Consider the following 12,982-nt stretch of genomic DNA (forward strand, 5'->3'; position numbering starts at 1 on the left):
AGGAACGAGGCCCTTCGGCCCCTCCAAGCCTGCGCCGACCACGCTGCCCCTCCGTCCGGACCAAAAGCCCCCTCTCCCACCCTCCCAGGGACCCTACATCCCCCCGTCCTATTTGTGCATTTGTCAAGACAGCTCCCTGCAAAGTCTCTGCTGAACCTTGCCCTACCCGGGGCGTGGCCTTGGTTACGGTGGGAAGGTCTTACGAGGAGAGGCTGAGAGCGGGGACTTGAGGTTATTTTCGTTGGAGAGGAGGTGGTTGAGAGGTGACCTGATTGAGGCAGACAAGAGGGTTAGATAGGGTGGAGAGTGAGAGCCTCTTTCCTCGGATGGTGAGGGCTAACACGAGGGGGACGTAGCTTTAAATTGAGGGGTGGTAATTATAGGAGGGATGTCAGAGGTAGGTTCTTTACTCAGAGGGTAGTGAGGGTGTGGAATGCCCTGCCTGCAGCAGTTGTGGACTCGCCAACTTTAAGGGCGTTCGAATGGTCAGTGGATAGGCATATGGATAACATTGGAATGGTTTAGGTTAGAGGGTCATTAGATTGGTTCCTCTGGTCGGCGCAACATCGAGGGCCGAATGGCCTGGACTGCGCTGGAATGTTCTATGGTGGTTGTGGAGAGTTGTTTCTCAAACTGGAGGCCTGTGACCAGCCTCAGGGATCAGTGCTGGGTCCACTGTTATTTGTCATTTATATTAATGATTTAGATTATAAATATAGGAGGCATGGTTAGTAAGTTTGCAGATGGCACCAAGATTGGTGGCACAGTGGACAGTGAAGAAAGTTATCTCCTATTGCAACGGGATCTTGATCAATTGGGCCAGTGGGCTGACCAACGGCAGATGAAGTTTAATTTAGACAAACGCGAGGTGATGCATTTTGGTTGTTTGAACCAGGGCAGGACTTACTCAGTTAATGGTAGGGCGTTGGGGGAGAGTTACAGAACAGAGAGATCTCGGGGTAACAGGTTCATAGCTCCTTGAAAGTGGAGTCCCAGGTGGACAGAGTGGTGAAGAAGGCAGTCAGCATGCTTGGTTTCATCGGTCAGAACATTGAATACAGGAGTTGGGACGTCTTGTTGAAGTTGTACAAGACATTGGTAAGGGCCACACTTGGAATACTGTGTACAGTTCTGGTCACCTTATTATAGAAAGGATATTATTAAACTAGAAAGAGTGCAGAAAAGATTTACGAGGATGCTACCGGGACTTTTGATGGATTGAGTTATAAGGAGAGGCTGGATAGACTGAGACTTTTTCCTCTGGAGCGTAGGAGGCTGAGGGGTGATCTTCTCGAGGTCTATAAAATAATGAGGGGCACAGATCAGCGAGATAGTCAATATCTTTTCCCCAAAAGGTAGGGGAGTCTAAAACTAGAGGGCAGAGGTTTAAGGTGAGAGGGGAGAGATACAAAAGGGTCCAGAGGAGGCAATTTTTTCACCCAGAGGGTGGTGAGTGTCTGGAACGAGCTGCCAGAGGCAGTAGTAGAGGCGGGGACAATTTTATCTTTTAAAAAGTATTTAGACAGTTACATGGGTACGATGGGTCTAGAGGATATGGGCCAAATGCGGGCAATTGGGACTAGCTTAGGGGTTTTTAAAAAAAAAGGGAGTGGCAGGGACAAGTTGGGCCGAAGGGCCTGTTTCCCTGCTATAAACCTCCCTGACTCTACCTCCCCGACTCTCACTGCCCTCCTCTGGGGTCCCCTGTGGGATGCGTTCGCCGGTCAGTACTCGATCCGTCCTCGCGTGCCCCAGGGGCCGCCCCTTCCATAAGCCTCCCACCACCCCCGCTCCCCCCCCCCCCCCCCCCCCCCCCACCCCGATTGAGTCAAAATCACAGATGAGAGTAAGTACGGTTAATGGCAGAACCCTTAAGAGTATTGATAGGCAGAGGGATCTGGGTGTGCAGATACAGAGTACTGATAGGCAGAGGGATCTGGGTGTGCAGATACAGAATATTGATAGGCAGAGGGATCTGGGTGTGCAGATACAGAGTACTGATAGGCAGAGGGATCTGGGTGTGCAGATACAGAGTATTGATAGGCAGAGGGATCTGAGTGTGCAGATACAGAGTATTGATAGGCAGAGGGATCTGGGTGTGCAGATACAGAGTACTGATAGGCAGAGGGATCTGGGTGTGCAGATACAGAGTATTGATAGGCAGAGGGATCTGGGCGTACAGGTACACTGAAAGTGGCCACGCAGGTGGAGAAGGTGGTCAAGAAGGCATACGGCAATGCTTGCCTTCATCGGCCAGGGGCACTGAGTTTAAAAATTGGCAAGTCACGTTGCAGCTTTATAGAACCTTAGTGAGGCCGCACTTGGAAATATAGTGTTCAATTCTGGGTCACCCACACTACCAGAAGGATGTGGAGGGCTTTGGGAGAGGGTTACAGAAAAGATTTACCAGGATGTTGCCCCTGGTACGGAGGGGAATTAGCTACGGAGGAGAGGTTGGAGAAACTTGGTTTGTTCTCACTGGAGGGTTGAGGGGGGAGACCTGATAGAAGTCTACACGATTACGAGGGGCAGAGTGGAGAGTCAGAAGCTTTTTCCCCCCAGGGTGAAGAGTCAATTACTAGGGGGGGGTGGGTGGGGTGCACAGGTTTAAGGTGCGAGGGGCAAGGTTTAAAGGGAACTATCGCATTGGGCCTGGACATTCTCACACGATCGCTGAATATCTTGATTCAATCACTACATATGTAAATTTACTGCGATTACTTCTGTTTGTATTTGATAGTAAAAGTTCTTTCATTAACCCAAAACATTTGTGTGTGTTTTTTTAAATGGAAGAGAGACACTACAGAACAGGGCAGGGCAGTGACAAACTGAATGGGTGGCACAGTGTGGGTTAGCGCTGCTGTCTCACAGCGCCAGGGACCCAGGTTCGATTCCCAGGGGGCACGGTGACACAGTGGGTTAGGACTGCTGTCTCACAGCGCCAGGGACCCGGGTTCGATTCCCCGGCAGCACAGTGACACAGTGGGTTAGCGCTGCTGTCTCACGGCGCCAGGGACCCGGGTTCGATTCCCCGGGGAGCACGGTGACACAGTGGGTTAGCGCTGCTGTCTCACAGTGCCAGGGACCCGGGTTCGATTCCCCGGCAGCACGGTGACACAGTGGGTTAGCGCTGCTGCCTCACGGCGCCAGGGACCCGGGTTCGATTCCCCGGGGGCACGGTGACACAGTGGGTTAGCGCTGCTGTCTCACGGCGCCAGGGACCCGGGTTCGATTCCCCGGCAGCACGGTGACACAGTGGGTTAGCGCTGCTGCCTCACTGCGTCAGGGACCCAGGTTCAATTCCCAGCTCGGGGTCAGTGTGTGTGGACTCTGCACATTCTCCCCGTGTCTGCGTGGGTTTTTCCTCCGGGTGCTCCGGTTTCCTCCCACAGTCTGAAAGACGTGCTGGTTAGGGTGGATTGGGCTGTGCTAAATTCTCCCTCAGTGTCACCCCGAACAGGCGCCGGCGTGTGGTGACAAGGGGATTTTCACAGTAACTTCATTGCGGTGTTAATGTAAGCCTGACTTGTGACATTAATAAGTAACGCAACTCTCTGACACGTGTGAGGTGATGCATTCCGGGCTAGACTTAGATTCTTGGTCTCCAGATCACCAACAACCTGTCCTGGTTCCCCCCACAACGCCGACACTATAGTTAAGAAAGCCCCACCAACGCCTCTACTTTCTCAGGAAGACTAAGGAAATTTGGCATGTCCGCTACGGACTCTCACCAACTTTTACAGATGCCACCACCCCCCCCCCCCCCCCCCCCAATAGAAAGCATCCTTTCCGGGTGTATCCCAGCTCGGTCTGGGCTCCTGCTCTGACCAAGACCGCAAGGAACTACAAAGGGTTGTGTGTGTGTGTGTGTGTGTGTGTGTGTGTGTGTGAACGTAGCCCAGTCCCATCACGCAAACCAGCCTCCCATCCGTTGACTCCATCTACACTTCCCGCTGCCTCGGGAGGGGAGGAAAAGCAGCCGGTATAATCAAGGACCCCCCCCACCCCCCACACACACCCCGGACATTCTCTCTTCCACCTTCTTCCATCGGGGGAAAAAGGTACAAAAGTCTGAGGTCCCGTACCGACCGACTCAAGAACAGCTTCTTCCCTGCTGCTGTCAGACTTTTGAATGGACCTCCCTCGCGTTCAGCTGATCTTTCTCTACACCCTCGCTGTGACTGTAACACCACATTCTGCACCCCCTCTCCCTTCCTTCTCCCCCTATGTACTCTATGAACGGTATGCTTTGTCTGTATAGCTTGCAAGAAACAATACTTTTCACCGTATCCCCATACACGTGACAATAATAAATCAAATCAAATATTAAGCTGGTCTTTCTCTACACCCTCGCTGTGACTGTAACACTACATTCTGCACCCCCTCTCCTTTCCTTCTCCCCCTATGTACTCTATGAACGGTATGCTTTGCCTGTATCGCGTGCGAGGAACGGGTACAGAGGGATATGGGCCAAACGCGGGCAATTGGGACTAGCTTAGTGGTTTCAAAAAAAAAAGGGATAGCATGGACAAGTGGGGCCTGTTTCCATGCTGTAAACCTCTGCCACCTCCCGTCTCCTGAATATCTTCCCACCTGATCTGGGTTGAGGAAGGTCGCTGATTGAAGCAGGGGTTCAAAGAACCAGGAGACAGGGAAGGCGCCGAAGGGCCAGTTGCGTACGTGCGACAATCACTGGACCCTTGTGTTCTTAAGCAGGAAATTATTTTATTGTTCCATTCTGCTGTGGGTCGCGGGCACGAGATAAACCAGCTGCCGGAGAGGGGACTCCCACAGCAGCGCCTCCACCCCCCCCGGAGCGACCAGTGTCCCACCTGTCACCCTCCCCGCCGGCAGCCAACACAGCGGAGCGCACTCGCACACGCGCGCACGCGCCGGATCCGACGCTGCCTGAGAGTCAGGAACGCAGGGCTGGAAGGGCCAACCCTCCATCACGGCCCGGGGTGGGGAGAGGCAGACGCAGAGAGGGAAAGGTTGCGGTTCTCCGCCCCCCCCCCCCCTCCCCCAACCGCGCCCCCCCCCACCCCCGCCGGTTTACTTTTTCCCTGAGAGAGAGCTCCCCACCAGCGCCAAACGTTTCTTCAGATCCAGCAAGGTGGCGACTTCGGAATCGATCAGAGATTTCTCCGCCTTCTGCGCCTTGAGCTCTCGGACGCGATTGCCCTGCGAGGGAGGAGGAGGAGGAGGAGGGGGAGGGAGGTGAGAAGAGGAATAAATTCTAAACAGCCTTCGGAGCCCCTCAGCCCCTTCCCCACCAATGTCCCCCCCCCCCCCCCCAAGCCCTGTCAGCATCCCTCTCCGCTCCGCTACGTGTACCCAGTCCACGGTGCCTCTCTCTCTCTGTCTCCCCCCGCACCGCCCCTCCCTCCTTCCAGGCTGGACTCCCCGGCACCCCTTCCTCCGCATTCATACCCTCCATCCGTCACGCCTCCCTCCCTGTCCCTCTCCGTCCGCGCGCTGCGAAAAGTGAACTACAAGCGAGTCAAAACGGGAAAGGAATTGGACGATCGTAGAATCCCGATAGTACGGAGGTGGCCATTCGGCCGAACGTCCAAAGGTACGTAGATTAGAGAGGGGATTGGCCGTGCTAAATTGTCCCTTAGTGTCCCAAAGATGTGCAGGTTAGGGTGGATTGGCCGTGCTAAATTGTCCCTTAGTGTCCCAAAGATGTGCAGGTTAGGGTGGATTGGCCGTGCTAAATTGTCCCTTAGTGTCCCAAAGATGTGTAGGTTAGGGTGGATTGGCCGTGCTAAATTGTCCCTTAGTGTCCCAAAGATGTGCAGGCATCGGGCTGTGCTAAATTCACTCTCAGTGCAACCCCAACAGGCGCCGGAGTGTGGGCAACTTGGGGATTTTCACAATAACTCCATTGCGGTGTTAACGTAAGCCTTACTTGTGACACTGATAAATAAATGTCAACGGACCACACCTTACTTTTTAAACAGCTCCCTCCACCAACCCCCACCCTCCAATTCTAGATTCTCCTACAGGACTTTCTCTAACTATTATAACCAGTTAGTGTTGCAGAGACCAGCCCCTTCCAATGTAAACAGGCCCGTGTCACGGTGCGGTTGCGCGCTGCGGCCGACAGGGGGCGCTGCGGCCCCGCCCACGCCCTTTGACCCTCACCTGTTTGGTCACCAGCTCCCGGAGCTCTTGCGGGTCCGCCCCCGGGCGGGCTCGGCGGGAGGCTTGTTTTCTGTCGATGCCTGAGAGAGAGAGAGAGAAAGCAGGCGATTTACCCACCAGAGAACCAACAACGCAGGGACAGGTCCTTTGACCCTCCAGCCCCCGTACCGGTCACGACAAGCTAACCAATCTAACACAAAAAAATCCTTCCGCCTTCACTCGATCCGTATCCCTCTATTCCCACCCATCCAGGCACCCCTTGCTAAGGTGCTTCCTGGTGGTAGCTTATAGGCGGATCAGACCTCAAACCACAAGGAGACGGAGAACAGGAGTGAGAGAGAGAGAACCTGGTGAACTGGCGCGGTGACAATAATCTCTCCCTCAAATGTCATAAGAACATAAGAAATAGGAGCAGGAGTCGGCCATCTGGCCCTTCGAGCCTGCCCCGCCATTCAATAAGATCATGGCTGATCTGTCGTGGCTCAGTTCCACTTTCCCGCCCTCTCCCCATAACCCTTAATCCCCTCTCTTATCAAAAACCCATCAACCCGCGTCTTAAAAATATTTAGCGAGGCAGCCTCCACCACTTCAACGGGTAGAGAATTCCAGAGATTCACCGCCCTTTGAGTGAAGAAGTTCCTCCTCAACTCCGTTCTAAACCGCCTCCCCTTTATCTTGAGGCTGTGCCCCCTGGTCCTACTGTCCTTTCTGAGCGGGAAGAGTCTCTCCACCTCTATCCTATCCATCCCATTCATCATCTTATACGTCTCAATGAGATCTCCCCTCATTCTTCTAAACTCTAACGAGTACAAGCCTAGTTTATTCAGCCTCTCCTCATAGCTCAACCCCCTCAACTCCGGTATCAGCCTAGTAAACCTCCTCTGCACTCCCTCCAGGGCCAAAATATCCTTGCGCAAGTACGGCGCCCAAAACTGCACACAGTACACCAGCTGTGGCCTCACCAATGCCCTATACAGCTGCAGCAAGACCTCCCTACTTTTATATTCAATCCCCCTCGCTATGAAGGCCAGCATCCCATTCGCCTTCCTGACCACCTGCTGCACCTGCAGGCTGGGGTTTTTGCGACTCGTGCACAAGGACCCCCGAGGTCCCTCTGCACCGTCGCCTGCTGCAGTTTTTCTCCACGTAAGTAATAGTCCTTCCTACCATTCTTCCTACCAAAGTGGACCACCTCACACTTGCCAACATTAAATTCCAAGACGAAGGAGATTGTCATCGACTCCAGGAAGCGCAGAGGAGAACGTGCCCCTGTCTACATCAACGGGGACCGAGTAGAGAAGGATCGAGAGAGCTTCAAGTTTCTAGGTGTCCCAGATCACCAACAACCTGTCCTGGTTCCTCCCCCCAATGCCGACACTATAGTTAAGAAAGCCCCACCAACGCCTCTACTTTCTCAGGAGACTAAGGAAATTTGGCATGTCCGCTACAGACTCTCACCAACTTTTACAGATGCCCCCCCCCCATAGAAAGCATCCTTTCCGGGTGTATCCCAGCTTGGTCTGGGGCTCCTGCTCTGACCAAGACCGCAAGGAACTCCAAAGGGTCGTGTGTGTGTGTGTGTGTGTGTGTGTGTGTGTGTGTGTGTGTGTGTGTGAACGTAGCCCAGTCCCATCACGCAAACCAGCCTCCCATCCATTGACTCCGTCTACACTTCCCGCTGCCTCGGGAGGGGGAAAAGCAGCCGGCATAATCAAGGACCCCCCCCCACCCCGCAACGCACCCCGGACATTCTCTCTTCCACCTTCTTCCGTCGGGGAAAAAGGTACAAAAGTCTGAGGTCCCGTACCGACCGACTCAAGAACAGCTTCTTCCCTGCTGCTGTCAGACTTTTGAACGGACCCACCTCGCGTTAAGCTGATCTTTCTCTACACCCTCGCTGTGACTGTAACACCACATTCTGCACCCTCTCTCCTTTCCTTCTCTATGAACGGTATGCTTTGTCTGTGCAGCGCGCGAGAAACAATACTTTTCACTGTTTCCCGATACACGTGACAACAATAAACCAATAACCTGTGCCCCTGTGTAACTGACCCTTCCACCCTGGGGATAAAGCCTCTGACTTTCCACCCGCCTCTCACCATTTTGTAGACCTCTATCAGGGTCCCCCCTCAGCCTCCGTCTTCCCGGTAAAAACAATCCCAGTTTCCTCTCCTCGGAGTCAACACCCTCGAGACCAGGCAACATCCTGGAGAAACTTCTTTGCTCTCTCACCAAAGCTTCTGCATCCCCTCCAGGAGCGTGGCAACCACAACTGCACGCGATACTCCCAAATGTGGCCTAACTTAACCAGAGATGCAATTTCCCCAGCCCCCCCTCCTCTCCCCCTGCTCCAAACCCTTTGTGACCTCGAGTCTCACATTGCTCGAATGGACAACCTCCACTCGAATACTCTTGTCGCAAACGAGTATCGAGGTTCTCACCCATCAACGTCGGTGCCGAAGGAGCTCCGCACTGTGTGTGGGGAGGGTCGGTGCTGAGGGAGCGCCGCACTGTGTGTGGGGAGGGTCGGTGCTGAGGGAGCGCCGCACTGTGTGTGGGGAGGGTCGGTGCTGAGGGAGCGCCACTGTGTGTGGGGAGGGTCGGTGCTGAGGGAGCGCCGCACTGTGTGTGGGGAGGGTCGGTGCTGAGGGAGCGCCGCACTGTGTGTGGGAGGGTCGGTGCTGAGGGAGCGCCGCACTGTGTGTGGGAGGGTCGGTGCTGAGGGAGCGCCGCACTGTGTGTGGGGAGGGTCGGTGCTGAGGGAGCGCCGCACTGTGTGTGGGAGGGTCGGTGCTGAGGGAGCGCCGCACTGTGTGTGGGGAGGGTCGGTGCTGAGGGAGCGCCGCACTGTGTGTGGGGAGGGTCGGTGCTGAGGGAGCGCCGCACTGTGTGTGGGAGGGTCGGTGCTGAGGGAGCGCCGCACTGTGTGTGGGGAGGGTCGGTGCTGAGGAGCGCCGCACTGTGTGGGAGAGACATTAACGGGAAGGGAGTTATTTACCCTCTGGCCTCCATATTTCTTCCGCAAATTTTCAATTTGAACCGTCTCCAGTTTTCTGGAACAATGGACTGACCTGGAACAGGAGATGGACAGAGCAGAGCAGTGAGTGGTACAGGTACACTGACACACACACAGAGAGACAGAGACAGATCCACACTGAGGGACAAGAGGGGGGAGGAGGTGGGGAACCGTGAGGCTACCCACATTCACCTCTGTCGCGCTCCCTCCCCCTTCCTGTCACCACCCCCCCCCTCGCACCGCCAGCCCCACCTGGGCCTCCTCCCCTGTTGCACCCCTTCCCCGCTCCCTCCCTCTCCCTCTCTCGGCCCCTCTCCCTCTCTCCCTGTCCCGCTCCCTCCCTCCCCTCTCTCACGGTCCCCCTTCTCCTCCTCACTCACGGTCCTCCCCCCCCCTCACCACGGTCCCCTCTCCCCCCCCCCTCACTCACGGTCCCTCTCCCCCCCTCACTCACGGTCCCTCTCCCCCCCCCTCACTCACGGTCCCTCTCCCCCCCCCTCACTCACGGTCCCTCCCCCCCCTCACTCACGGTCCCTCTCCCCCCACTCACTCACTCACGGTCCCTCTCCCCCCGTCACTCACGGTCCCTCTCCCCCCCCTCACTCACTGTCCCTCTCCCCCCCCTCACTCACGTCCCCTCTCCCCCCCTCACTCACGGTCCCTCTTCCCCCCCTCACTCACGGTCCCGCTCCCCCCTCTCTCTCTGTCCCGCTCCCCCCCTCTCTCTCTGTCCCGCTCCCCCCCTCTCTCTGTCCCGCTCCCCCATCTCTCTCTCTGTCCCGCTCCCCCCTCTCTCTCTGTCCCGCTCCCCCCCTCTCTCTCTGTCCCGCTCCCCCCTCTCTCTCTGTCCCGCTCCCCCCCTCTCTCTCTGTCCCGCTCCCCCTCTCTCTCTCTGTCCCGTCCCCCTCTCTCTCTGTCCGCTCCCCCCCTCTCTCTCTGTCCCGCTCCCCCCCTCTCTCTCTGTCCCGCTCCCCCCTCTCTCTCTGTCCCGCTCCCCCCTCTCTCTCTTCCCGTTCTCCCCCCTCTCTCTCTGTCCCGTTCTCCCCCCTCTCTCTCTCTCTCTCCCCTCCTCTCCCCGGTATGTTTTGCTGCACCTTACCGTGCCAATCCTGTGTCCCTCGGGCAGCACGCAGACGAACTGGTCAGTCAGGGTGTTACACTCCCCGGGGGCCTGCAGCTGCCCCTGGATGGTGTCGCTGACCGCTGGCATGTAGGGCTGGAGCATGACGGAGAGCAGGCAGGCAACATTCACCGAGACTCCGGTCACCGTGCCAGCTCGCCTCCTGAAGAGACACGGGGGGGACGGGGGGGGGGAGACAGAGCGAGAGAGACAAGGAGCAATTAAAGCAACTGGTACTGCGAGACCGAGAGAGACAGAGCGAGGTGGGGAAAGTTACGAGTTGGAATTCCGGGGCTTGATATAAAGTTTGAAAACTGACCTGTCAGACTCATCACCTTTGATTTTTTCCAGGGTTCGTTAACTTGTATGTACTGATTCCCGTGTCGGGAAATATTCAGGATGCACCTCAAAGCGTCCCGTATCCTTGTGGAAAAACAGCAGGAACAAGAGGAGACATTAAACCCAGTCACGCTCCTCCCCATCTCTCCACCCAGGCGCTGACCCTCCCCACACGCAGTGCGGCGCTCCCTCAGCACTGACCCTCCCCACACACACAGTGCGGCGCTCCCTCAGCACCGACCCTCCCACACACACACAGTGCGGCGCTCCCTCAGCACCCGACCCTCCCCACACACAGTGCGGCGCTCCCTCAGCACCGACCCTCCCACACACAGTGCGGCGCTCCCTCAGCACTGACCCTCCCCACACACACAGTGCGGCGCTCCCTCAGCACTGACCCTCCCCACACAGTGCGGTGCTCCCTCAGCACCGACCCTCCCCACACACAGCGCGGCGCTCCCTCAGCACCGACCCTCCCCACACAGTGCGGCGCCCCCTCAGCACTGACCCTCCCCACACAGTGCGGTGCTCCCTCAGCACCGACCCTCCCCACACAGTGCGGCGCTCCCTCAGCACTGACCCTCCCCACACAGTGCGGTGCTCCCTCAGCACTGACCCTCCCCACACAGTGCGGTGCTCCCTCAGCACCGACCCTCCCCACACAGTGCGGCGCTCCCTCAGCACTGACCCTCCCCACACGCAGTGCGGTGCTCCCTCAGCACTGACCCTCCCCACACAGTGCGGCGCTCCCTCAGCACCGACCCTCCCCACACAGTGCGGCACTCCCTCAGCACTGACCCTCCCCACACAGTGCGGCGCTCCCTCAGCACCGACCCTCCCCACACACACAGTGCGGCGCTCCCTCAGCACCGACCCTCCCATACAGTGCGGCGCTCCCTCAGCACTGACCCTCCCCCTGGGTTGTGGTGGAAGTCCCGGACTCACCGCACTTTCTCCAGATTCCTGTTGTATTGCTGAAGTTCCCAGGTTATCAGAGCCAAGAGCTGTTTATCATCGCGGGTCAGATCCATCTCAGGTACTGCTCCAGCAAAGAACTTACTGACAAACATCCCAGCTCTGTCACCCAAACACAGGGAAGGGGATCAGTAAAGATCAGTGAGAGATTCCCCTCCCTCCCTATCTCTGTAACCTCCTCCAGTCCCCCTACACCCCCTCCCTATCTTCTGTAACCTCCTCCAGCTCCCCTACACCCCCTCCCTATCTCTGTAACCTCCTCCAGTCCCCTACACCCCCCTCCTATCTCTGTAACCTCCTCCAGTCCCCCTACACCCCCCTCCCTATCTCTGTAACCTCCTCCAGCCCCCCACACCCCCTCCCTATCTCTGTAACCTCCTCCAGTCTCCCTACACCCCCCTCCCTATCTCTGTAACCTCCTCCAGTCTCCCTACACCCCTCCCTATCTCTGTACCTCCTCCAGCCCCCCCTACACCCCCTCCCTATCTCTGTAACCTCCTCCAGCCCCCCCTACACCCCCTCCCTATCTCTGTAACCTCCTCCAGCCCCCCCTACACGCCCCTCCCTATCTCTGTATCTCCGAGGAGAACAATGTCACGTTCTCCCAATCTCACTGCACCAACTGAAGCCCCCTCCCCTCACCTTACCCCTTCTCCCCACGCTCACCTATTCTCCTACCCCTTCATCCCTTCTCCCCTCCCTCTTCTCCACCCCCCCCCCCACCCCCCCATCTCCCCTCCTCATCCCTTCTCCTCCCAGAGTAGGTAAATCTCTGTCCGCACTCTCTCCGAGCCTCCCTCTCCTTACTGAAATACCCCAGATCAAGACTGGGGAGACAGGACTCTCCTGTTTGACTCAAGGCACGGGGAGATTGGAAAGAGTCTCTTTTACCCCAGGGACAGTAAGAAGTCTCACGACACCAGGTTAAAGTCCAACAGGTTTATCTGGTAGCAAAAGCCACCAGCTTTCGGAACTCTGTCCCTTCGTCAGGTGAGTGGGATTTCAGTTCACAAACAGGGTATATAAAGACACACACTCAATTTACAGAATAAGTGGTTGGATTGCGAGTCTTTACAGGTAATCAAGTCTTAAAGGAAAGGACATCCCAAGGCATGGTACATTAGGAGACCATGCAGATGCTACGATAACAGATGAATGAACACCGCTCGACAATCACCAGGCAAGACTGTTCCCTTCCTGTTGGCGAACACTTCAGTGGTCACGGGCATTCGGCCTCTGATCTTCGGGTAAACGTTCTCCAAGGCGGCCTTCATGACACACGACAGCGCAGAGTCGCTGAGCAGAGACTGATAGCCAAGTTCACACACATAGGGATGGTCCTCAAACAGGATCTTGGGTTCATGTCACGCTATCTGTAACACCCA

The 12,982-nt window shown here is 56.5% G+C and overlaps 1 long non-coding RNA gene across 1 annotated transcript; it reads right to left on the reverse strand.

Moving 5' to 3' along the window:
* Positions 1-5,051: 5,051 nt before the first annotated feature.
* On the reverse strand, positions 5,052-11,721 carry LOC145339853 (uncharacterized). Its single transcript, XR_013886082.1, has 6 exons — positions 11,568-11,721; positions 10,603-10,706; positions 10,263-10,446; positions 9,146-9,218; positions 6,148-6,227; positions 5,052-5,181 (listed from the first exon to the last, which is right to left on the reverse strand). It is a non-coding gene; the product is annotated as an uncharacterized LOC145339853 (long non-coding RNA).
* Positions 11,722-12,982: the final 1,261 nt, after the last annotated feature.

Source organism: Carcharhinus amblyrhynchos, unplaced genomic scaffold, assembly GCF_965287045.1.
Source record: "Carcharhinus amblyrhynchos unplaced genomic scaffold, sCarAmb.v2.hapA scaffold_705, whole genome shotgun sequence".
NCBI classification, from domain to species: domain Eukaryota; kingdom Metazoa; phylum Chordata; class Chondrichthyes; order Carcharhiniformes; family Carcharhinidae; genus Carcharhinus; species Carcharhinus amblyrhynchos.